The sequence below is a fragment of the Notamacropus eugenii genome, chromosome 5, assembly GCF_028372415.1.
Source record: "Notamacropus eugenii isolate mMacEug1 chromosome 5, mMacEug1.pri_v2, whole genome shotgun sequence".
NCBI lineage: Eukaryota > Metazoa > Chordata > Mammalia > Diprotodontia > Macropodidae > Notamacropus > Notamacropus eugenii.
In genome coordinates this window covers 210,625,675-210,650,582 of record NC_092876.1, presented here as the reverse complement: position 1 = coordinate 210,650,582, position 24,908 = coordinate 210,625,675, and the positions used below count along the sequence as shown (strand labels likewise).

Genomic DNA, 24,908 nt, shown 5'->3' with positions numbered 1-24,908 from the left:
AGGCAGAACAACTTAATCCTTTCTATTTAGGTAATATCAAGCCATTGGAGGGTTTTGACCAGAAGAGTGACATGATCTGAGACAGCAGAAAAGCAAGAAGTCAGGTAGAAATTGACTGTAATCTGATCAGCAGTAATAGAAGAAAAGATCATGAAGATACTGGGAGCTAGATTTTTACATAAATAAAAGACTTGAGGACAACTTCTATTTTTACTGGAAATCTGCTAAACCAATACAGTTAAGCAAGGATAAAAATAACATTAGGTAAGACTGAGAAATCCTCATCCCCTCAAAGGTGGAAAACCCAGCTGTAGATATGAAGCTTCTCTCAGGACCCCCAGGAAATAATCCCCTACTTCTCTCTCTTCCCCTTTTCCCCCAACCCCCACCACCCAGGATAATGAACAAACATACAGTTCACTCTCAGAGCTTAGTTACAGTAGCTAGCAGCAAGAGTAGCATAGAAATGAGGATTTCATTTCCATCTATTCACATGGAATGGAATGGAAATTTTCCAATAACTAGTTAAAAAACCATGTTATATTTAAGAAGATTTTAAACTAGCCTTGATGGTGAGAAATGAATTGGACTAACTGATATGTTAAAAGTAATTGGTCTATGGGGGAAAAGTCCATTAAAATTATTCCTAGACCACTATTTGGTCAGCGTAATGAGCCCAGAAAGTCTAAATGATTACTTATTCAAAGACATGGTATTAGTGTTTACTGTCTTTTCTGGGATTTTATACTCACCAATATCTTAATTTCATGAGATTACTTCTAGCAACAATTTGTTAAATGTTAAAGGGTTGGCATTAACTAGAAAAAATATTACAAGTTATTAACTCTGTTGTTTATTTTTCTGAGAACATTGATTGTAGAATAGAGCAAAGATGATGTTCCAAAGAAAATAGATTATGAAAATAAGGTCAGAATCATGTGGCATTCCAAGAGAGTATTCTTTCTTTCAGAGACTATTAATAAATGTAATTTGGATGCTTGATTCTTGGGATCAAGTTTTTCTGAGAATCTTATCATATGGAATTTTTTTAAATGGCAAATATAAGTGAGGAGTGATCCAATTTTTTTTTATTTTAGTTATAAAAAACAAAGATAATTTTCCTCTCTTTATTAAGGAAAAATAGTCCAGCTGACTATAATGAACTGATTTGGACATATAGTATAGCACTAGGATTACTGTTCTCAATACCTTAATTATACTGATAGACTACATCCCCATTGGGTGGGTGACTGTTTCTGGAGTGTTCAGGTAGTATTAGCACCTTCAGCGTGAGGGCTTACTGAGCCCTTTTCAGAGCTGCTCATCCATCTTTGATGTCTGTCTTTACCCAGCTCTCACGTGTGTCTCCAAGGAGCTGAAGCATATACAGAGGCCACACCCTGGTAAAAAACCATCTCAGTAGATGGGCCAAACCAAGTTAGTAACCAACTGGCCTTAAACCTTTTGATAAGTCAGAGAGTTGGCTACTCCAAGTACGTGAAGTCTTCTCCTGGTGGAAAGGGTAGATGAAAGCAATTTGTTCCATGGTCATGAAGGTGACTTAAGCAGGCATTGTGGGGCACTCAGAGCTTGGTAAAACATTGAAGATGCCAAGGTAATCCACTGAAACCCAGGCCATCACCAGTCATCCTGACTTTTATCTTGCCACTGGACTTCAATGATTTGAAGAGAGAGTGAAGCTGACAATTTTGTACAATTCTTCCTCACTTAAATCCAGTTCACACACAGATCAAGACCTCACCCCATTTATCTTTGGTCCTCTTCAAAACAAAGGACAAACAACACTTCTTTCCTCAGAGTCCTCAGGAAAACCTTGAGAGTTTGAGGTGGTTTTCTAGGACTATATAGCTCATGAGCCCCCACCAGTATGCTCCCAATTGGTTATCCATTTATCTAGTCAGACTTAATTAACTTTTTTGAAATGGTATTTGCTAAGGTGGTATGATAAGAATACTAAGTAAGTTATAAAAACTTCCCCTCAAACTGGGGTCACACTCTCTCACAAGAACATTCAGACCTAGGTAAGTGGGCTCAAGCTTAGAGCACAAAGTGGCAAATCTGGGAGGTGGGGGGGAAGATGAATCACTGCTCCTATAGATCCTGGTGTTGAAAATTCTTTTCTCAGATCCATAGAATCCCAATGAATTTCCCCTTAGGCACAGGTGCAGCTTACTTCAGAAATCAATATTGAGAACTGAAGCTTCCTTTCTTCCGTTTGTCTAGTTCATCCTTGGCACCAGGTACAGACACTGCCATCAGTCACTTTTATTCCAAGGACACTGCTAGAAAGCTAATAAGAAGGCCAAATCTTCTGGACCTTTTGCATTTATCAGATGTTTTTATCTGGTTAAGGAGTGGTGAGAGGAATCAAAGGCCCTTCTCCTCTCCCCCTTCCAAACAATTTCCTCTCACAGACTTGGCTGAACAATTTCAACCTTTGAGTTTAACTACCACTTGAATATTTGGAATCTGGACTGTATTGTTATTTTATACAATCCCCATAGGACCAGACTGAGTCTTCATAATCAATCCCAGTATACCTCCTGTATAGCGTCATTTCATTTCACCCAGTGGATTTCAATCCTTCCAAATTGATTAAGGACTTTTTGCACCTAGTTTAATGCCTTTTATTGATTGGTTGACTGATTTAACAGGGGTATTATGACCTGTTGAAGGTAGTTTGTTTTCAGAGGGGTAGAGTGACTGATTGACTGAACCCAACTCTTACACCTATATCTTGCATAGCTCTAAATAATTAATTTGCCTATTACTTCATTGTTAGTCATAACTAGTTTGGAATATATAATTATTGATTCAAATAAATTTATTGGTTTGAGATATTCTATTGAAGACTTATTCTGTTCTTGTGAGGTAGACTAGAGAAGTTATAATTATTTTCTAGTTAAGAGTAATCTACCTTTGTTGTTGTGTTTGTTCAGTCATGTTTGTCTCTTTGTGAGGCTTTCTTGGCAAAAAGATTTGAGTGATGTGTCATTTCCTTCTCTAGTGGATTAAGACAGAAGTTAACTGACTTGCCCAGGGTCACACAGACAGTGTCTGAGGCCAAATTTGAACTCAAGTTTTCCTAATTCCAGGCCTAATACTCCACCTAGCGCTCTATCATCTTCTTGCCTCCAATTTATCTGTCAGAAATCTTAAATTAATGCCCTGACACTAATGAAATAGAACTGCTGGTACCACTATGATTTTCTCTTGCCATACTAATTATCTTTAACTCTTCTTTCTCTATTACACTGTATAGTCAAATAGTTCACAAGTCATTTAGTTCTTTTCCCAAAAACATGGCACAGCTTTCATATCTGACCTTTCTTCCCAGCAATAGACATTTATCAAGAATATATTGGGTACTGAGTACTGTGCTAGACATTCTCTGAGATACAGTTTAGATATGACAAAATCTCTAAGCTTCATACAGCTTAGTCTAGTAAGTTGATAAGACAAACAGATGATACTAATGCATAATGACAACATGTTAAGTTGACAGATGTAAAGTATTGTCCTGTGTAAGGTGTGAGGAGGAACGTCATTGCTGACAGGGTTCCCCAGGGGAAAGCTATATTTGAGTTAGGTTTTGCAGAATAAATAGCAATTTAATGGGAAGAGAAGACCAGGTATAGGTAATACCTAAGCCAAAGCATAGAGCTAGCTGAGAACAGGGAACATTCTGAAGACAAAGTGAAGTCATGTTCAGCTAGAATAGAGAATTCATGGAAGAAAGGATGACAAAGGTGAAAGTGGGGTAAGACTTGATTGAATTTGTATTTGCCTTTCTATCCTCAGCACTTTGTATTGAAGTATCTGGTATGTAGTAAGTACTTAATAAGACTGACTGTGAAGGATTTTGAATATCAGGTAAGAAATTTTGGACTAGATTTAGTAGGAAAGTTTTTAAGTAGCTGAATTATGTTTATAAATAAGAAAGATTAATCTGACACTATTATCAGTTGGAGGGACAAGATAATGGAAGCAAAAAGACCTGCTTGTTCAAAAGTGAAAGTGTGTTCTAGGGTAGTAGAAGTGTGATAGAGAGGAGTGGGTAGATGCAAGAATTGTTCCTGGGTAGATTTTCCTGTGTGTCTGCTTTGTGTTTTATCTTGTGTATCCTTGGAGAACTTTTGTATCAGAGACCATTCAGCCAAGCCACACAAAGTCTTGGACAGAAAGAACACTGCAAGTAGGGCAATGACAAATTGGAGACATGAGATCAGGAGCAATATATTCCAAATCGTTCCCTTTTCTCTCAGTATCAATGGTCAAAGGATACCAATGGCTAGAAATTAGGGTACTCAGACAAATAAATCTTTGTTTAAAAAAAAAACAAAATACCTCCTAGCATACCACTTTCCCTAGCTAAACCACTGATGTCATCTGAGCCACCCTATGACAACCAGGACATAACTCCTTCACTTATGGTTTTTAGCATGAGAACATCTACTTTATACCTCCCTTCCCACTACTCCTATGATTCCCTTAGCAAAACCAATAAGCCATCTCTTTCCTATTATTTTAAGAACTTCTGAAATTTCATTTCTTTTATAGAAGAGCTATTGTTCCTTGACTTTCCCAATCATGACAAGGAACTCCATACACCATTTTTTCCTTTCTTCTATCCCAGAAGTATGATTGGCTTGCCCCTCCCACTGTTCTTAACCAACCTTCCAATGTATTTAAATTCTTTTATGCTTGAAACTTTAGATGGTATGTGTTTCAGTCTACTGGATTAATTGCCATTCCAAAATCTGATCCTATCCTGTCTTCTCACTATTACCAATGCCATTCTTCAACCTCATGCCAGACTGAAATAAATGAATGAATTTCCCTTATCTCCAGCTGAAACCCTCTCTTTTCTTAAAGGCCCAGCTCTGATTCCTCCTCCTTCACAAAGCCATCTATGATTCCTTTAGCAAGAAGTGACCCTTTATTCAAATGTATTATATCCCCAAGAGGAGGTTATAGTCACATGAGAACTTATTGAATATATTTAATCACAACTCGCCTTTTAGTCCAATGTCCTGTTGACTGTATTACTCATTTACATTTGTTGCAGTGATGTATCTGCATAAACTTCTGTTCAAATCTAAACAATGAGTTTAAAGCATGAGTTGAACTCACATCAAATTCTAGATAAAAGAAAGTCAGCCAAAGAGAGGGGGAATGCAACTGTTATTATTATAAATAATAAACACTAAAATACAATCAATTAGCAACTATTGAATACCAACTAGTTACTAGTGCTGCATTAGCTGTTATGAAATTCAAAAGAAATATAACCCACACTTAGCCACAGAGTAAGCACATATGTGTCTATATGTCTGTTTTTAATGTTTGTACTGCAGCTTTTTTTCCCTAATTTTCACTCTTACAGGGAGGCAATCATCAGGTAGATATATCTACTTGTAAAAGATCCTCTGAAATAAGCTATAGGGGCATGAGAGAGAGAAAATAAAACCTGTGTGCATAGAGGGGCCACCTGGGAAATTTGGGGTATTATAGATATTCAACTTATAAAACCAATTACTTGATAAGCCCCAGAAGTACCAGTATATATTCTGAATTTCTTGCAAGACTAGTCTTTCAAAAAGGGTAATCCAACAGGCTAATACTTTGTGAGAGAATCGCTGAAGCTACAATGCTTGCTTTCAAGCTTTGTGGAGTTTGTTAGGATCCAAGGCCACTTCTCCCTTTTTAGATTACCTGTTTTCCAGAACTGAGGCCTCGTAAGCAAGGCTTTCCCTGAGCTTGACATAACAACAATCCTTTGCACTCTGGATGAACTTTGCTGCAGCTAAATCACCAATGGTCCCTGAGCTCAGGCAAGCACCAACATACCCAGATAAGAAGCCCTGCTATGAATGGATTTTTTGTCACTAGACAACCGTGCCTCAATGCTGCTGTTGTGCATCACCACTGTTTCTACATTACACTGTTTGATTCTTTATCTAGCCACAAATATACAAATCAAGGTTTAGCCCCACTACCTTGTATCCCCTATTAGAGGAGGCCTCAACACATGCATCTAATTTCTCTCTCCCATGGAATTTGTTTTTAACTTGTGTGAACTCTTTGGCATTTTTGGAGTTAAAAACTTCTGTGACTCTTTGGTCATTTGTTACCAGAGTTGCCAGGTTACATAAAAATTAAGCTCTGTGTGTGTGTGAAAGGAACTCTTGAAGGAAAGGTACAGAGGTATGTAAAACTGCCCAAAAGGGTCTTGAACCCCTGTTCTTAGTCTTTTCAGGCAGAGGTATGTCCAAAAGATTCTTGCTGTCAGTTAAAGTGAGTAAAACTGAGTGAGATATTAAAGCAAGGGAAGAAAGTAGTTTTTTAATCTCAACTTTTCACTTTCTGGGTCACTAAGGCTCTGTTCCATTTGTCTCTGTGTCCATTTGTATAAGGTTTTCTAAGATTAGCTTGTTAAATAAGGGAACTGAAGAAGCAGAGTGAGACTCTCCCAGGAGTTAATCTGAGAAGTGGAATCAAAGAAGGAATTTCTCTAAGTAAAAACATCAAGTATTTTTCTTTGGATAAGCTCTAGCAGCAGCTTTATACTGATGCTCTCCTAGTCTAAGAAGGCCTAAGACAGCAAAGGCTAATGAGAGAAAGCTAAGAGAGTTTTTGTTACTTCAAAGTTTGATGAATTCAGGTTTAATTAGATCCCAAAGCTAAACTTTGTAGATTATGTTTAAATTAAATCTAGAGAACTGTCTTTGCCTCCTCCCTCCCCATCTCAATATACTAGACAACAGGGCAATGTGTTTAAAACTGCAAAAATGAGCTTTTTGTCCTTAAAACACAAAGCCTTAAATGCAATCACTTTAGAATTTCAGTAATTTGTTTAAAATGTATATTAACATTGTAAAAGCTGTTTTTTATAAGTATTGTTGATGAAGTGTATAAGAGAAATACAGCTCTCTTGATTTGTAAATCATTAAATGTTGACTTTCTCCAGATTCTAAAAGGTGAAGAGAAGCAGAACCAAAAAAAAAAAAGGATGAGTTTGATTTCTAATTGGAAAAACTGTGTTAAATAGGCAGTCAGACCCTTTGAAGTATGTTAGCAGAATTTCAAAGTAGCCAGAACCCCACTCTTGTTTCAACAGAAACATAAGCTACTTCAGGTTTCCTAAAAGTTTTTGTAATCACTAAAAACATTTTAATGGATTTCTTTTAAGGATTTGTCCCACAACCTTCATCCTATATTGGGACTAGGAATAGACAGTGCAGTTTTCTATCTCCTTTTTGGAAAATGAAAGATTTAGAGCTCTTTGATCCTCGTACAAAACATCTGAATTTTGTGATATGCAGATTAATAAAGAGAATACCTTGGGCTGAAATTAACTCCATTGTTGGGGAAAGCAGGATTGTTGTAAAACATTAGTTTAACAATAGTATGTTCAGTCTGGGATTAGTTAAAATGTAAAGGAAAGTTAGGTAGTCTGAGTAATGGGTTTGACAGATTAAGAAAGACAAATAAAGGCTTGAGACTTTTTTGGTAAAAAAGAAGATATGGGGGACAAGCCAATGTGCTCCAAGCCCCTCCTGTCTCTAGATGGTTGCTTCAGATGCCCTAAGTGCCAGCTTCAGATGATTGAGAATGAAAATTTCATACCTTGAATTGAAAATCAGTAGACAAAATTATAGAGGGCTAGGAGTAATCCAAATAGTGGACACCACAGGTTTCAAGCCCTTCTTGTTATATAGTGTCACTTAAAAATCTTTGGCAGTGGATTAGATGGAAATAGTGAATACCATTATATGAAAGACTTGGAATAAATAAACCTTGCATAAAATATAATACTCAATAACTGAAATTATAAATTAAGGTTCTGTATGATAAGATTTGAAATATAGACCAGGTGTAACTGAGTTTTATTCTGGTCTCATTTTAAGTGAAATTTATTTTGTTATTATTATTATATTCTTGTTATTATTATTTTATTATAGCAGGAAGCTTGTTAGTTGTGTGGTTTTAAACCAAGTTACCCCAGTTATATGATTTATAACGTGTATAAAGCTAATGCCTAATACCAATTTGATAATTTCTTGTATTAGAAAGATTATTAGAAAAGTCAGTCTTTAATTCTTTTGGATTATGCATTTAATTGTTAAAAGACTGATGGAAAAAAATAATAAATCAATAGGAGATTAGTAACTGAGTATTTTAAGATTTCACGATCTACACCCAATGCTTAAGTGGTTAAAGTACAGTGATTTGACTTCATTCAACAAAAATAAATGCAAAGAAAAAGATTTCTAGAAAGCAGTCTGTAATCAGTTTTAGTCTAAGAGTAAAGTTAGATAATCATCTTGTTAATTATTTCCACCCACTTTTCAGGATAAATCTGTAGGAAGACCTTATTAAATCTAAAAACTACATAAATATTGGATGGGGGCAAAGATATTGGTTATTGTGATTTGTGATTATTATATAAAATCTTAGATGTTCCCTTATACTGTTCAATTATTTAAGTAACTGTGAAAGCCCTGGAGGTTTCTCCCTAAAGAAACATGTCACACCTTGCCAGTTAAATCAAATTCCTTAGGTCTCTTTGTCTGGGCCAGAAAAAAAAGTAGCAGTACAACTTAGAGTTTTAGGATATATTATCCTAGCACATTTAAAGAGAACCTGATAATAAGATGTGATTTCAGACTGTTTGTAAAACTATATGTATTTCCTAGTATATATAGCTTGAAATTTTAGGAGGATGGGAATAGGGAACTGGAATACTCTTTATCTGGGTAGTTATTTATCTGATAAATTATCAAAGGTAAAGGAGGCAAGTGATTTGAAAGATTTACAGAACTGGAAATGGTCACCACATGATTTTTTTTTTCCAAAGGGGGGAAATATATATAAATATAAATATTTATAGAAAATAATCTTTTTCTTTTAACATGCTAAGAGTATTGGACCTTAGAAATTAAAATGTTTCCATTAGTGACTATAAATACAGAATTGATTTAAGAAAAAAAATCTGTCCTGAAAGAAATAAGAAAGGGGTCTGAGAGTTTGCTTCTTATCAGGATTATGATGACAAATTACAACCTAAAATGAGAAGATGTTTGTTACTTGACATTAAGAAATTGATTAACTGCATGGTCCCAAAAAAATTGTATTTACTCCGGTTTACTTTTTTGTAAGTGGATAATAATAGAACCCACTTCTCAAGGTTGTTGTGAGGATCACAGTATTGTAACATGCTTGGCATGGAGTACATGCTATATGAATGTTAACTGCTTTTCTTATCTCTTTAATTAGATGTAATCATTTCATATTTAATAATTTTCTATGGGTTTTTAGATAGGATCAGTATATAATGCCAATGTTAGTGAGATAAATGATTTTTTCTGTAAGTTAATTTGAGAGTGAATTTGCCTAAATTAAAGTCACCTGATTGGTAATTAATTGGTTTTGTTTCAAGTTTTAAATACATAATATTGTTTAGGGAATTGTTATATTTCTAAATTTTCTTCTGTTATATAAATTTGGTAAACAATTGTATCAGCTATGTTGTTAGAAAAGCAATTTCTCTTATAACCCAGATGTTGTTAGATTAAGAATTGTACTGGTTTGTTTGGGTTTTTTTTTAAGAATAAAATGAATGGGAGAGTGGAGCCAAGATGGCAAAGTAGAAGGATGGACCCGCTGTAGCTCTTCCCCCAAATCCTGTAAATATCTGTTAAAAAAAAAAAATCTGTAATTTTCTGTACAAAATAAATATCTGTAAAAATATAGTTTTTTTTTACGGATAAAAAATATCTGTAAAATATCTGTACAGATATATAAAATATCTGTAAAAAAGATTCTAAACAAATTCTAGGCTAGCAGAAGCCACAAAATGACAGAACAATAGAGATTTCCAGTCCAAGACAGCCTGGAAGGCCAACAGGAAAGGTCTATCACACTGGAGTCAGAACAGAACACAGCTCAGCCTTGGCCACATGGCCGGGCAGGGACAGGACCCAAACAGGCTTCTGGGCAACACCCCAGCAGCAGCTGTGTTTCCCAGATTCATCAACCCACAAATGCCAGAGACAGCTTCAAAGGTCAGTGAGAAAGCTCTTTCACCTGGGTGAGAAGGGAGCAGGGTCCTGCCCTAGCCCCAGACCCAGGCAGCTGCAGCCACTGCAGCAGCAGCTTCCATCTTTGGAGCCCTTAGTCTAAAGACCCTGGGGGAATCAAGCTGCTGATCTGGGTCTCAGTTCTGAGTGGCAGTCCTAGAGTGAGGAGGAGTGCTGGCATGGTGGGGCTAATGGAGGCTCTGGAGAGGAAATTCTACTCCCAGATCCTTGACAGAAAAGCTTGAGGTTGTTCGCAGGCCAGAGCACAGGCCATGAGAGGACTAAACTCTTCTCCCTTGATTGTGCCACCTTGGAGGAACTGAGAACTTACAGGTCCCTAGAGTATACCCTCTACTTGACAAAGGACTCAAAAGTCAAGTGGCTGGCTGGGAAAATGCCCAAAAAGGGGGAAAAATAAGACTATAGAAGGTTACTTTCTTGGTGAACAGGTATTTTCTTCCATCCTTTTGGATGATGAAGAGCAAAGCATACTATTAGAGGAAAACATCAAAGTTAAGGCTTCTTCATCCGAAACCTACCAAATAATTTTGCAGTAGTCTCAGACCATGGAAGAGCTCAAAAAGGATTTTAAAAATCAAGTAAGAGAGGTGGAGGAAAAATTGGAAAGACAAATGGGAGCAATGCAAGAAAATCATGAAAAGCAAGTCAACAGCTTGTTAAAGCAGACCCAAAAAATGCTAAAGAAAATAACACCTTTAAAAATAGACTAATCCAAATGGCAAAAGAGGTCCAAAATGCCAATGAGGAGAAAAATGCTTTAAAAAGCAGGATTAGGCAAATGGAAAAGAAGGTTCAAAAGCTCACTGCAGAAAATGGTTCTTTAAAAATTAGAATGGAGCAGATGGAAGTTAATGACTCTATGAGAAACCAAGAAATTACAAAACAAAGCCAAAAGAATGAAAAAATTGAAGACAATGTGAAACATCTCATTGGAAAAACAACTAACCTGGAAAATAAATCCAGAAGAGACAATTTAAAAATTATGGTGCTACCTGAAAGCCATGATGCTGGATATCATCTTTCATGAAATTATCAAGGAAAAGTGCCCTGATTTTCTAGAACCAGAGGGTAAAATAAATTTTGAAAGAATCCACTGATCACCTTCTGAAAGAGATCTGAAAAGAAAAACTCCTAGGAATATTATAGCCAAATTCCAGAAGTCCCAGGTCAAGAAGAAAATATTGCAAGCAGCCAGAAAGAAACAATTTGGATATTGTGAAAATTCAATCAAGATAACACAAGATCTAGCAGCTTCTACATTAGGAATCAAAGGACTTGGAATATGATATTTCAGAAGTCAAAGGAACTAGGATTAAAACCAATTTCCTACCCAGCAAAACTGAGTTTAATACTTCAGGGGAACAAATGGCTATTCAATGAAATATAGGACTTTCAAGCATTCTTGATGAAAAGGCCAGAGCTGAATAGAAAATCTGACTTTCAAACACAAAAATCAAGAGAAGCATGAAAAGGTAAACTGGAAAGAGAAATCATAAGCCACTTACTAAAGTTGAACTGTTTATATTTCTACATGGAAAGATAATTTTGTATCTCTTGAGATTTTTCTCAGTATTTGAGCAATTTAGGATCATACATATATACATATATATATAGGAAGGGACAATACCTAAAAAAGTAAAGGTAAGGAGTGAGAGAGGAATATATTGGGAGGAGAAAGGGAGAAATGGAATGGGGCAAATTATTTCCCATAAAAGAGGCAAGTAAAAGCTTTTTCAGTGGAGGCAAAAAGGGTGGAGGTGAGAGAAAAAAAGTGAATCTTACTCTCATCACATTTGGCTTAAGGAGGGAATAACATGCACACTCAATTGGGTATGAAAATCTATCTTACATTACAGAAAGTAGGGGAGAAGGGGATAGGTGGGGTGTGGGAGGATGACAGAAGGGAGGGCAAATGGGAGGAGGGGTTAATTAGAAGTAAACTCTTTTGGGGAGGGACAAGGTCAAAAAATAGAATAGAATAAAGGGGGACAGGATGGGAAGGAGGGAAATATAGTTAGTCTTTCACAACATAACTATTATGGAAATCTTTTGTATAACTACAGATGTAAGTCTATATTGAATTGCCTGCCTTCTCAGTGGAGACAAGTGGGGAGGAAGGAAAGGAGAGAAGTTGGAACTCAAAGTTTTAGGAACAAATGTTGAGAACTGTTTTTGCATGCAACTAGGAAATAAGAAATATAGTTAATGGCATATAGAAATCTATCCTGCCCTACAAGAAAAGAGAGAAAATGGGGATAAAGAAAGGAAGGGGAGTGATAGAAGAGAGGGCAGATTGAGGGAAGGGGTAATCAGAATGCATGGTGTCAGGTTGGGGGGAGGGGAGAGATGGGGAGAAAATTTGGAACTCAAAATCTTGTGGAAATGAATGTTGAAAAGTAAAAATAAATTAATTAATTAAAAATTAAAATAAAAATAATAAAAGGAATGCATGAGTTGGGAAACTGTTAGTTCATTCTATCAGCCCTGTTGATTGTGTGCTGTAATATTACAGCAGTATAATTTAAGAAATTATAAACTTCCAAATTTTGTCTATATTTAAGAGGAAGTTCACCCAAAATTATTTGGCTGACACATGAAAATTGTAAGATTGTTAACTAATTTATTTGGAGTTATTGTATTAATAAAATATTTACATGGATATTTTAAAAGGAACATTGGTAATTATATTAAAAAAAAGACCTTGCAAAATCTCCTTTGTAAACCTAGAAGGATTCTTGGAATCATCTAGTCATAAATTCTTATCAACCCTATGTAAGAGTTTTTTGTGTTGTGGAATTCCTACTAAGTAAATGAGAATTCTTGTACAAAATGGGAGTGAAATTTTCAAGTCTAAGGCAGGGATGGGGAAACCTGTGACCCCTAGGCCCCATATGAACATCTAGGTCCTGAAGTGGAGCCCTTTGACTGATTAAAAGGCCCCAATTGAAGAAGTAAAGGATTACATGGGGCCTTGAGGCCACACGATTCCCACCCCTGATAAGGTTATTTGTCTATCACTCATGGTTATATATATTTTGAAGCACCTTAGTCTTAATAAACTCCACTTTGCTTTAAGGGATGAATACAAAATACCTTTAGAGAGGAATATGTGTGTGTGTGTGTGTGTGTATACATATATGTTAATCATTTTCTAAGGGTTTAAATGAACTATCCCATTCATCATCTCTGTGGGATTCCAGAATGTAATTATTTTTCTTGATTTATTAATTTTTCTTAATTTCTAGTGATATATTTAAAGACAAAGGGGAAAAAAGATATTGAGTAAATTTTTAAAGGCCTAGTAAATTTTGTTCCTGTGATAAGAATAATTTAATTGGGTGTGGTCTTTTTGGTTTTCCTCCTCATTGCAAATATCTTTTGATGAGAGGAGAGTGGTACTTAAAAATTAGTATTTAGGAATTTATTTTATTATAGCACTTTGGGATTTATGTTACTTAAAGACATTTTATACCAACTTAGTCTTCAAAAATTCCATTTTAAGGGTTTGTTTTTGCTTTAAGTTTAAATAAGAGAGAGCTATCTGTCATTTTAGAGATTTCCAACTAATTTATTTCATGAAAGTTTAGTAATTATTACTTTTAACATCAGAGTCTTTTTAAGAAAAATAAATACTTAGGATGGAAGAGTAAAAGCAGGGACTTGCTAGAGCTCTCCCCCCAAACCCAGCCAAATACTTGTAAAAAAATTAAACAAATTCTGGAGCTGCAGAACCCACAGAACAATGGAGTGAAGCCAATATCCAGCCCAAGACAGCCTGGAAGGTTGACAGGAAGCTTCTATTGCACCAGGCTGGAAGCAGAACACAGTCCAGCATGGGTCATGCTAGCACAGAAGGGACCTGAGCAGGCCTTAGAGGGCACTGAATCACTGGCACCAGTGGTAGTTTACAGACTTCAGGACCTCAAATGCTGAGGACAAATTGGAAGGACAATGGAAAAAACCTGTAAGACCTGTGTGACAGAACAGAGTGGTCTGACCTCAGCAGCAACAGGGGCAGCCATTTCTAGAGCTCTAGGCCCACGGATTGGTGGGCGGGTGGGATTGAGCAGCTGACAATACAACCCCCCACCCTCACCGAAGTAGAGACCACTTTGACAAAGAGCTCAAAAGTCAAGTAATTGGTGGGGGAAATGAGAAAAAATAAGGGGAAAAAAGCCAAACTATAGAATCTTACTTTGGTGACAAGAAAGATCAAAGCATACAATCAGAAGGAAACAACAAAGTCAAAGCTCCTCCATCCAAAACCTCCAAGAAAGATATGAATTGGTCTCAGTCCATGGAAGAGCTCAAAAAGAATTTTGAAAATCAAGTAAGAGAAGTAGAGAAAAAAATGGGAAGAGAAATGACAGGGATGTAAGAAAATAATGAAAAACAAGTCAACTGCTTGCTAAAGGGGACCAAAAAAATGCTGAAGAAAATAACACCTTAAAAAACAGACCAATCCAAATGGCAAAAGAGATTGAAAAAGCCAATGAGGAGAAGAATGCCTTAAAAAGTAGAACTGGCCGAACAGAAAAAGAGGTCCAAAAAAGGTCCAGTGAGGAAAATAATTCTTTAAAAATCACAATGGAGCAAATGGAAGCTAAAAACTTTATGAGAAATCAAGAAATTATTAAGCAAAATCAAAAGAATGAAAAATAATAGACAATGTGAAATGTCACTGGAAAAACAACTGACCTGGAAAATAGATCCAGGAGAGATGTTTTTAAAAATATTAGACTACCTGAAAACCATGATCAAAAAAAGAGCCTAGACATCATCTTTCAAGAAATGATCAAGGAACCCTGCCCTGATATTGTGGAACCAGAGAATAAAAGAGATATTGAAAGAATACACTGATTGCCTCCTTAAAGAGATCCCAAAAAGGAAAACTTCTAGGAATATTGTGGTCATATTCCAGACCTCCAAGGTCAAGGAGAAAATATTGTAAGCAACCAGAAAGAAACAATTTGATATTGTGGAAACATGATCAGGATAACACAAGATCTAGCAGCTTCTACATTAAGAGATTGGAGGGCTTTTAATATGATATTCCAGATGTCAAAAGAGCTATGATTAAAACCAAGAATCATCTACCCAGAAAAACTGAGCATAATATTTCAGGGGAAACAATGGCTATTCAATGAAGTAGAGAACTTTCAAGCATTCTTGGTGAAAAAAACAGAGCTGAATAGAAAATTTGATTTTCAAACATAATAATCAAGAGAAGCTTGAAAAGGTAAACAGGAAAGTGAAGTCATAAGGGACTTACAAAAGTTGATATTTGTAACTCTTGAGATTTTTCTCAGTATTAGGGTAGTTGGAGTGATCTTGCATACATACAAACATACACATACATTATATATATACATACAGAGGGCACAGGGTAAGTTGAATATAAAGGGATGATATGAAAAAAACTAAAATTAAGAGGTGAGAGAGGAATATATTGGGAGAAGGAGAAAGGGAGAAATACAATAGGGTAAATTATCCCTCACATAAAAGAGGCAAGAAAAAGCTTTTTCAATGGAGGGGAAGAGGGGAGAGGGAAAGAGTGATCCTTACTCTCATTGGATATGGCTTAAGGAGGGAATAATATGCACACTCAATTTGGTATGAAAATCTATCTTACGTGACAGGAAAGTAGGGAGAAGAGGATAAGCAGGGGGGTGGGGGGTGATAGAAGGATGATAGAAATGGGAGGTGGTGGTAATTAGAAGTAAACACTTTTGAGAAGGAACAGGGTTAAAAGAGAGAATAGAATAATTGGGGGGCAGGATAGGATGGAGGGAAATATAGTTAGTCTTTCACAACATGACTATTATGGAAGTGTTTTGCATGATTACACATGTATAACCTATATCGAATTGCTTGCCTTCTCAATAGCACTGAGTAGGGAAGGAGGGAGGGAAAGAAGTTGGAACTCAAAGTTTTAAAAACAAATGTTAAACATTGTTTTTACATGCAATTGGGAAATAAAATATACAGACAGTGGGGTATAGAAATCTATCTTGCCCTACAAGAAAATAAAGGGGAAGGGATTAAGAGAATGGAGGGGTGTGGTAGAAGAGAGGGCAGACTGGGGAAAGGGATAATCAGAATGCATGCTATCTTGGGTTGGATGGAGGAGAGATATGGGGAGAAAATTTGGAATCCAAAATCTTGTGAAATTAAATGTTGAAAAGTAAAAATAAATTTATTAATTTTAAAAATAATAAAAGGAAGAGAAATATTTTTGGAAGGAATATTTAAGTAAAAAAGTTTTGTAAAAATAAGTTTTATAAAAAAATATTTTGAGTGATTTTTTGAAGGCCTACTAAATTTTATTTGTAAGCTAATTGATTGCGATAATTTTGTGACATTAATAACAACTGTGTCCAAAACCACTGTAATTAGTAAGACTTTATTGTGTGAAGGGAAAGCTTTTATGGCATGCTAAATATTTTTGAAATTTCATTCTTAGGTTTATTTTGTCTCTGGATAATCCTTAAATGGGCTCTTTAGGAGAAACATAAGCAGGCAGCTTAACAGAAGCAACATCTGAGTTCTGAAGCTAGTGAATATCTGTCCATATCTGTCCCTGGAAATAAGAAAGAGAGGTTACCTTGAGAAAACTAAGTGTTTTCTTAGTTCATTTCCCCATATGAGAAATCTATCTACCTAGTTCCATTAGTTAGGCTACTTAAAGTGGTGTAGGCCTTGAAGATGCTGTTATAACCATGTTGTTACTTATAAATCTCATAGCAAATTTTTATGATCAGGATAGGCAAAAAGCAGAAATTTGCCATTGCAATACTGAATTGATTAGGTATTAGATTAATACTAAGGCATCTAAATTGCTGTAATAAGCTCTATGTGAACAAGATCTTGTGGTTTTGATCTGAATTTCTTGTCATTCCATGGCCTAAGCAAGAGTTAAAGTAGTGCTTGAACTTGTCAGATGTACAAGATTCAATTATTGAAATATCTTATTTTTTGAGAATGATATGAGTATAATTAGACAAAGGTAAACAAGCCTGTGAAACAAAGATAAAAATCTATTAAGTCATGAGGCAAAATCAGGAGCCTCTTTTGTTTATGTTTTAAGGAATAGGATTTTAGTATACACAAAGTTATGTTAGTGAAGAGCAGTAATTTATGAACTATCTTGTGTCACCCCTATTAGGAAATCTGATTTTATTTATATCTGCTATTTAATGTAGAAATAGAACATGTATAGAAATGAATGCAGACTACTTAAGAGTCACTTTAAAGATATTCCCGTTGTTTAAAAGGATTCTGAGAGCTGTAGTTTGTGTTTATGTCCATTGATACAGGGCTAATAACTGACCATGTTTTACTATATGCTATTATATGAAACATTATCTAGTCTGTTCTCTGTATACAATTTGGGATTATTATATTTATTCATCCCAAATCTTCTGTTGTTAATTATTAAGCATCTTAAAGCAAAATCATTTGTGCAATGTTGAACTTAGGAATGATAAAACATCCAGTTAACAAGAGTACTAGTAATATCAATATAAGTTGTGATTTTTCATGATGAATCTCTTAACTGTTACCAATGAGATTATAATCTATACTTATTATCTAGGACATGCAGTCCTTGAGAGCTGAACCTACCTGCAGCTCTGATTATTGGAACTTACTCTTTAGGACTTTATGGGACTGTTTACTGATATTATTCTAAGACTCCAGCTATGATCATCAAGAAATGCTATTGAGCCAAAGATCCATGATGCCAGCAGCTCTATAGTGTTTTATGTGCATGAACTGAAGGTGGAGTTCTCATGGAAAAAATGTTGAAGAACAACTATTAGAATGGGCTCAGGTAGTATTCTCCTGACTCAAGTTTCCCAATATGACATTTCTTGAATGGAAAAAAATCCCACCTGACTGACATTAAGCCTGGCTCAATATAATTGGCCATCTATATAACTTTTGTCTGGAATTGACATCAAGAAAATGGAACACTTTCTCTTATGTCCCTATGATTCATTTATGGCAAATTTCTATAATCACGTCAGATGATCAGTATGAACACAATACTAAATCTTTAGCCTATAGGTTAATACTGGAGCACATCTGAGTTACTATAATAAAATGCAGGTATGAGATCTGAGGTATTTAGCCTAGAATTTTAGTCCTTTCTATATCGCAAACAACTAAGTATTTAGCCTTGACATCTGTTATTAGTTATATGTTCCTGTGTAAGTTAAAATCCTTTAATTTCTCACAGTGGCATGGGGATAATTAAACAAATGATGTAAAGATTTCTGAAACTAGAATATGGTTCTGTTATTTAGTGAATGTTATACCTTACTTCTGTGTGAGTGAAAGGAATATCAATGCAATTAGTTATCTTAGAAGAAGAATGGCTTGTGATCTATCTTGTTAATGCCCTAAAGAGACAGTCACTTTTGTTAAGGGTTATTCATTTCAACATGGCCAGAAGTTGAAAATGTTTTATCATAAATAACTTACCTAATATGCCCTGCTTTAAAATTGATTACTCAGTGTATTTATATATCCCATCGCAAAACCTTTTGTTACATTTGAATTTAATCTGGCAACTTTTAAATGAATTCATTTTTCTTTTGCAGCCTATTGTCTTGCAAAAAAAAGTTCTGTTATTAATTCTTTAGTGGAATCTCATAATCGTAATTGGGAATAAATTATGCCAAATATAAATATTAGGATGTAATTTTCTGTTTGTATCTGAGTTTCATGTTTCATACATACATATATGTGTGTGTGTATCAACATGACAATTGGCCAACCTAAAGTTGTAAATTCTGTGTTCTAAAAGATTCTAAATTTGATTTTCTAGTAATAGACAAGCTTTAAGCTAACTTTCATATTTGACCTGGTTATTGGCAAAATAAATTTAAATTTGTGTTAAGATCAATTTTGTAGGAAATTTTTAACAAAGAGGAGAATTTCTGCAACTGGACAAGAACTGCTCTAAGGTCATACCCAAACCTAATGCAGGACTTCATCAGATATTTCCAGAGGAATCAACAGAGACACATCTTTGAATTTTATTTTGCTATTTACTTCTTCTCTTTGTGTCTTTTATCTGCAAAGTCTACTTAAAAAGGGGGATTGCCTCCTTTGATTTGTCAAAGTACCCATCCATCTTTCCCTTTTTCTTCTCACATTGTCTCCCCTCACAAGTCCCATAGTTAGAAACCCTTTATGAAGTCTTTTTCATATCAGTTAGTGATTTATTGAGGAGGTCATGCCCTTCAAGAATCAAATGGAATAATATGAGAAATTATTATTAATAACCAATGTCTTGGGGAGATTCAGAGACTCTCTCCTTCTTCTAGATTCCTCATATTAAAAGTTCAGTTTTTCTATAGAAGGACATTCCTTATAAGAAGATTGCATTGCCTTTCCTCAATCTTCGTCAGACCCCTTATAAAGAATTTAATCTAAAGTGGGGAAGGTGTGTGTTCCACTCAAGCTTGCGGGGAGACAGATCCTTTTGCCTGGATAGCCTAAGACTAGTAGCAGTCTGGTATAGAGATATTTTCTCTGTCCAGGGGTGACATGATGATGGGGTCACATCAGTCCCTGCTGGAAGGATATATAAACTGTGAGCCCATAGCCATGATGGTCTTTGGTCTAATAAAATTATTAAATTGCCTAGAAATTCTCTTGAAGCTTTTTAAACAGCATAACAAAGATATATAGAGATAAGTATATATCTCTATCTATGTCTATTATATATGTGTGTATGTATACACACACACGTATATTTTTTAAGAAATCATGTGAAATGAACTTGGGAAATACAGTAAAACTTTAAGAATATTCTCAAGTATCAAAAAGTGAATGCATGTGTGTGTCTGCATGTGTGTCTGTGTGTGTTTAAATGAGATTACACAAATCAGGAAAGAAAGGTAACCAGTACATAACAAGACTTGGGGTTGAGCAGAGATGTGTAACTTTTCTTATTAAAAAAGAAACAGTCATTGTGGTGTCTTACTGACTCAAATATCTCTCCCTTTCCAATTATTTCCTTTCCTTAAAAAAGCTCTCTTCTTGTATAGCTTCCATATGAGCACTGTGTCCTCTCCCAATTAAAGATAATTCATTCCACAACAGTGTTGCCTACCACAGACAAGTGTCGTCCATACCAACTGGCTGTCCAAGGGAATAACAGTGACAGGAATAGAAGTGGTTAGGGGAAGGGGAGTGAAACAAAGAAGCCTCACTAATTCTCAAAAGTCTTACCTTGGTCTCTCTGCCTCCCACCAGGTACAAATGAACTGATAGACAGTGCCTATGCTGAACCACAGCTGGGAGCACCACCAGTGTCCTCTGTGGGAACCACTGAAATCATCACTGCAGTGGACTAGGAGATGGTTCTGCATTCACAATATTTTCTGCTAGCAGTGCACCTCAGCACCTATTATTCTAATGTTATTACTACATGCTGGTCACTTCGGAAAACCTGAGCCCTGACAAAGGCATCTGTACCAGGTTTCATATTTAAATAATTTCAGTTTTTAAAAGCCCACCCAAGTAGTCTATCTTTAACAAAGCCTCCATGTTCTAGCATACCAGATTTGGATTGCACAATGTATCAGAAAATAATGGAATGCAGCCATTAGGTAGTCAGGAAAATGATGTTTTTAATCTGTGTTTTCTCTAGTAAGGTTTCCCTGAAGTTTTCTAATTGCTTTACAGAACTCTACAGTAATGATTCATCTACAATAAATGATAGTCCTTGTTATTGCTTGATTTATCTATTGAACATATATGAGTATAAATGTATTATATTACATTTTAATCAAAGGTAAGCAAAATGTACATTCTTTTATGTTTTCAAAGTACCTTATGTAATAGGCTGCCATTATGTTAATGATTTTGAGCTATAAAATAAAAAAAACAATGTTTATTTGTTGTTTATTTCCCACCTCGCTAATCTTCTTGATTTCATGATCTCCAGAAACTCATCCTTCTTCAAGATGAATTCAGTTCTGTAACTCGCATCTTCTTAAATCATTTCCTACTGTATCTAGAGGACTTCTTGATGCCCATCTATTCCTTCATGCTACATTTGGTCTTTCTCCCATTACATTGCTTTTAGTACAGTGCCTGGAACATATTAGGCACTTTATAAATGTTATTGACTCTGATTCTGATACTAATTCACAAAAAAAAAGATATGCAAAAGAATGAAGGTGATATAATAAAAGTAAAGATCTTCCCCCCTCTCCCACTAATAGACCTCAGGTAGAGCCCATTAAGGGAAACTCGATTAGGGGAGGTTTGTTTTGTAGGAAAGCCCAAACTTTTTGTTAACTTGTAATGAGGTACTGGGTCACCAGGACTGTGATGCCCTCCAGCTCTGAAAAGTGTATATATACTCTGAGGTGAGGTTTTGCTTTTGGGGGCTTATTCTTTGGAAGAAGGTTCATGTGCCAGATGAGACTCTAGGTAACCATTAAGAAGCCTTCCCCCATCCCCAGTTTTGAAAACCCAGATGTTGGTACTTCTCTCTCTGGTAACTATGTATGTATGTAATGGTCAGACAGTTGGATCTGTCTGTTGATCTGTGATGTATGTATTGCTTATGGTCAGACAGAATCCCTGTCTGTTAGTCTTGATTTCTCTACTTCTATTTTCTCTGTTGGTGAATGTGATTAAAAGGATTCTTGACCCCCTCAAAAATTGCTTTCCTTTTAGAAAAGCAGATCAAAGAACCTGTGCTATCAGGTCATCCTGGGCATGCTAGAGTGCTTGCAGGTGGGGACCAATTTTAGGTTATTTCTCAATTACCAACTTGAAAAACCTTTTCTCAAATAGCACAGAGCATTGTTGCACTTTTGGTATCCATGAAAATCAAGCTACCAGGCTATGACCCAAATAAGACCAGAGAACTAGGAATTGAGTAGATGCATGCATAATGAAAATGTGTTTGTCATACAAATTTCTATGACAATAAATGGGGGAAAGTGTTTTCCACAGGCTTAACCAAATAATGTAGTAGAGAAAAAGAAAACACCTACTAACAGAAATATTTAAAATCTAAGAAAACAACAAATGCTGCATAGGTATATAAGTATTCTCATGATTAATTAGAAAACCTCCTATCTCGTTAGTTACTACACAAGCAAGTGGGGATTCTCACAGTATTTTCGATTTCCTAATTTGAAGAAATAAACATTTTCAATTCTAGTGCTTTGTCAGTATAATATAGTATCATGTTAATCTATATAAATAGTGATGACACATTAAGTTAGTATAAAAGAGCACAAAACCTTGATGCTCTGGTTTTGCCTTGTTAGGCTACTTACTGTAGAGTGATACTTAAAATTGGATCTCTTTCATTCGAATTGTTATTAATTCGGATTCAAAAGGACATACAGATGAAATCATAAGGACTCCACTCAACAATCATGTATTATGTACCTACTATGTGTAAGGTATAGTGTTAGGTGATAGGAGTGAAGATGAAAGCTATTGGTAGCCTTGAGAAGCTAAATTCTAGGAGGGGAAACAGAATACTTAGAAAAATAGCAAGGGTTATGCTGAAATGAGTTCAAACCATCTGGGAAGCCCATTGTTAAATGCTCAGTGTAAGTAAGCGTTTACATCTTGAAAACTGGCAAACATTACAAATCATTGGTTTATTGTTTTTATTTTATTTTCTAGACAAGAATATGACAGAGAAAATTATAACAAAGTAGACTAAACTTAAAAGTGTATCTATTATGCTTCTTCCCTCCTAGAGATTTGTTAAATATTTACCAGCACATCCTTACAAATAACTAATATAAATTAAAGTATGACAAGAGCATTAAAAAGGTCCCAGGAAGTTCGAAGAAAGATCCCTTCCACCTGGTGGGAGATCATGGAAAGTTACCTAAGCCAGTCTTGAAAGATTTCAAGAGACAAAAGAATGTGAAAAGAGGGGTAAATCCATTTCAAAAAGAGAGGGTAATACACACAAAGGCATGGAGAAAAGAAAGGACAAATAGAGATCAGGGAATAGTGACTTGTTCAATTTGGCTTAAGCATAAGGTAAGTAATAAATTTGTATGAGATAGTCTGAGAAAAGTTTGGAAAGACAAATTGGCACTAGATTTTTATGACCTTGAATATTAGGTTACCCGGAGTCACACAACCAGTATATGTCACAGGCAGTACTTGGATCCAGGTCTTCCTGGCTTCAAGGGCAATTCTCCATTCACTAAGCCATACAGTGTCATAGTATAAAAATTGTTTGGTGTCCAATTAATTCCATGCTGTGTAGATACTACACTATTACTTTGCCCTCTACATAGTCATATCCTTGAGCAATGGCATCCCATGTAAACTATCTCATCCTTATTTCTAGTATAACGTAAACATCCATTATTTTTTAAATATCTTAATTTTAAAAAGCAAGCAGAGAGAATGCTAAATTTTAAGAGGCTTTTTCTGCTTTCAGGACATTGTCATAGCGGGCAGGTCTATCATTTCAACAGTTGTAACTAGCAAAGTCTTAATCAAAAGACAATTAAATGCTGAATATTTATGTGCCCGATACAATGTTTGATAGGTGCAGTAGAGGATGCAAATGATAATTATTTCTTTGAGATGAAAATAGCCAGATCTAGCAAATCAGATGTAGACAGCTCTTGTGCAGAAAAAAGAAAGATTCTCTATATTGCTCAAAATTATGTGGTCCTATTTAACAAGCATAAGAAGTCTTTAGAATGCTAATTCTAGGGGCATCTTAAATATATGGTAACCAAATTTATATTCTAGTGAATTTTTAAGGGCACCAGAGTATCTACCTTCTGTACAGATAAACCTTGGAATTAATTCCATTCCATTCTATTTTACTCCCTTCCGTTTGAATCCATTCCATACACATGAATTAAACACCTGCTCTGTATGTAGCACTGCACTTGGCACTATGGAAAATACAGCCATTAGATAAGATTTGACTCTTGCCAGCATGGAGTTCACAGTCTATTAGAGGAATATGACACAAATACAAATAACAGAAAATAATTTATTACAAGTGTAGAAGAATACAAGTAATATGTCTGATGGTTATTACTCATTTGGTAGACATGGAAGTGGGAATTCTTACCTATCATTTAAATACTGGGTAAGAATTCAAAAGGTGGAGGGAAAGGAGGTCATTTTACTCAAAAGAATAGTCTCTACAAATACAGAGTCAAGGAAATAGAAAGCATACATAAATGATGGTGTGTGGTCCATTTAAGGACTGGTAGGTAGCAAGCACAGTGTTGGGTCTGGAGTCAGAAAGACTCATCTTCCTAGATTCAAATTCGTCCTCAGACACATACTAGCTGTGTGATCCTGGACAAGTCACTTACCCCTGTTTGCTTGCTCACCTGTAAAATGAGCTGGAGAAAGAAATGGTAAACCACTTCAATTTCTTTGCCAGGGAAGCTCCAAATGGGATCACAAAGGGTCAGACACAACTGAAAATGACTAAACAATAACAATGAAGTCCAGTTTAGCTATAATGTATAGTATACAGAGGCCAATGGTATATTAAGCCATAAAAGTAAGGGGGTAGCAAACTAGAGAGCTTTTAGCACCAAACTAAGAATTTTGAACTTTAATTATTAGAAAATAGGGAGTCTCTGAAAGGTTTTAAGTAAAGACATACCAACACGTCCAACATATTAGCCATCTATTCTGACAAATTTTAAATCTTTCATGAACATTTTTATCTATTTTCCATACAGAACATTTATATTTGTTACTTGTTACATGTAATATATATTTTTCCTACCTAAGATCATA

General features: G+C 35.5%; 1 long non-coding RNA gene and 1 pseudogene across 1 annotated transcript in view; one reads left to right on the top strand and one right to left on the bottom strand.

The window, feature by feature from the left end:
• Positions 1-24,908, top strand: part of LOC140509086 (uncharacterized) — a 102,309-nt gene that overhangs the window by 62,628 nt on the left and 14,773 nt on the right. The window lies entirely within an intron of this gene.
• Positions 1-24,908, bottom strand: part of LOC140503209 (small ribosomal subunit protein uS10-like) — a 60,215-nt pseudogene that overhangs the window by 35,198 nt on the left and 109 nt on the right.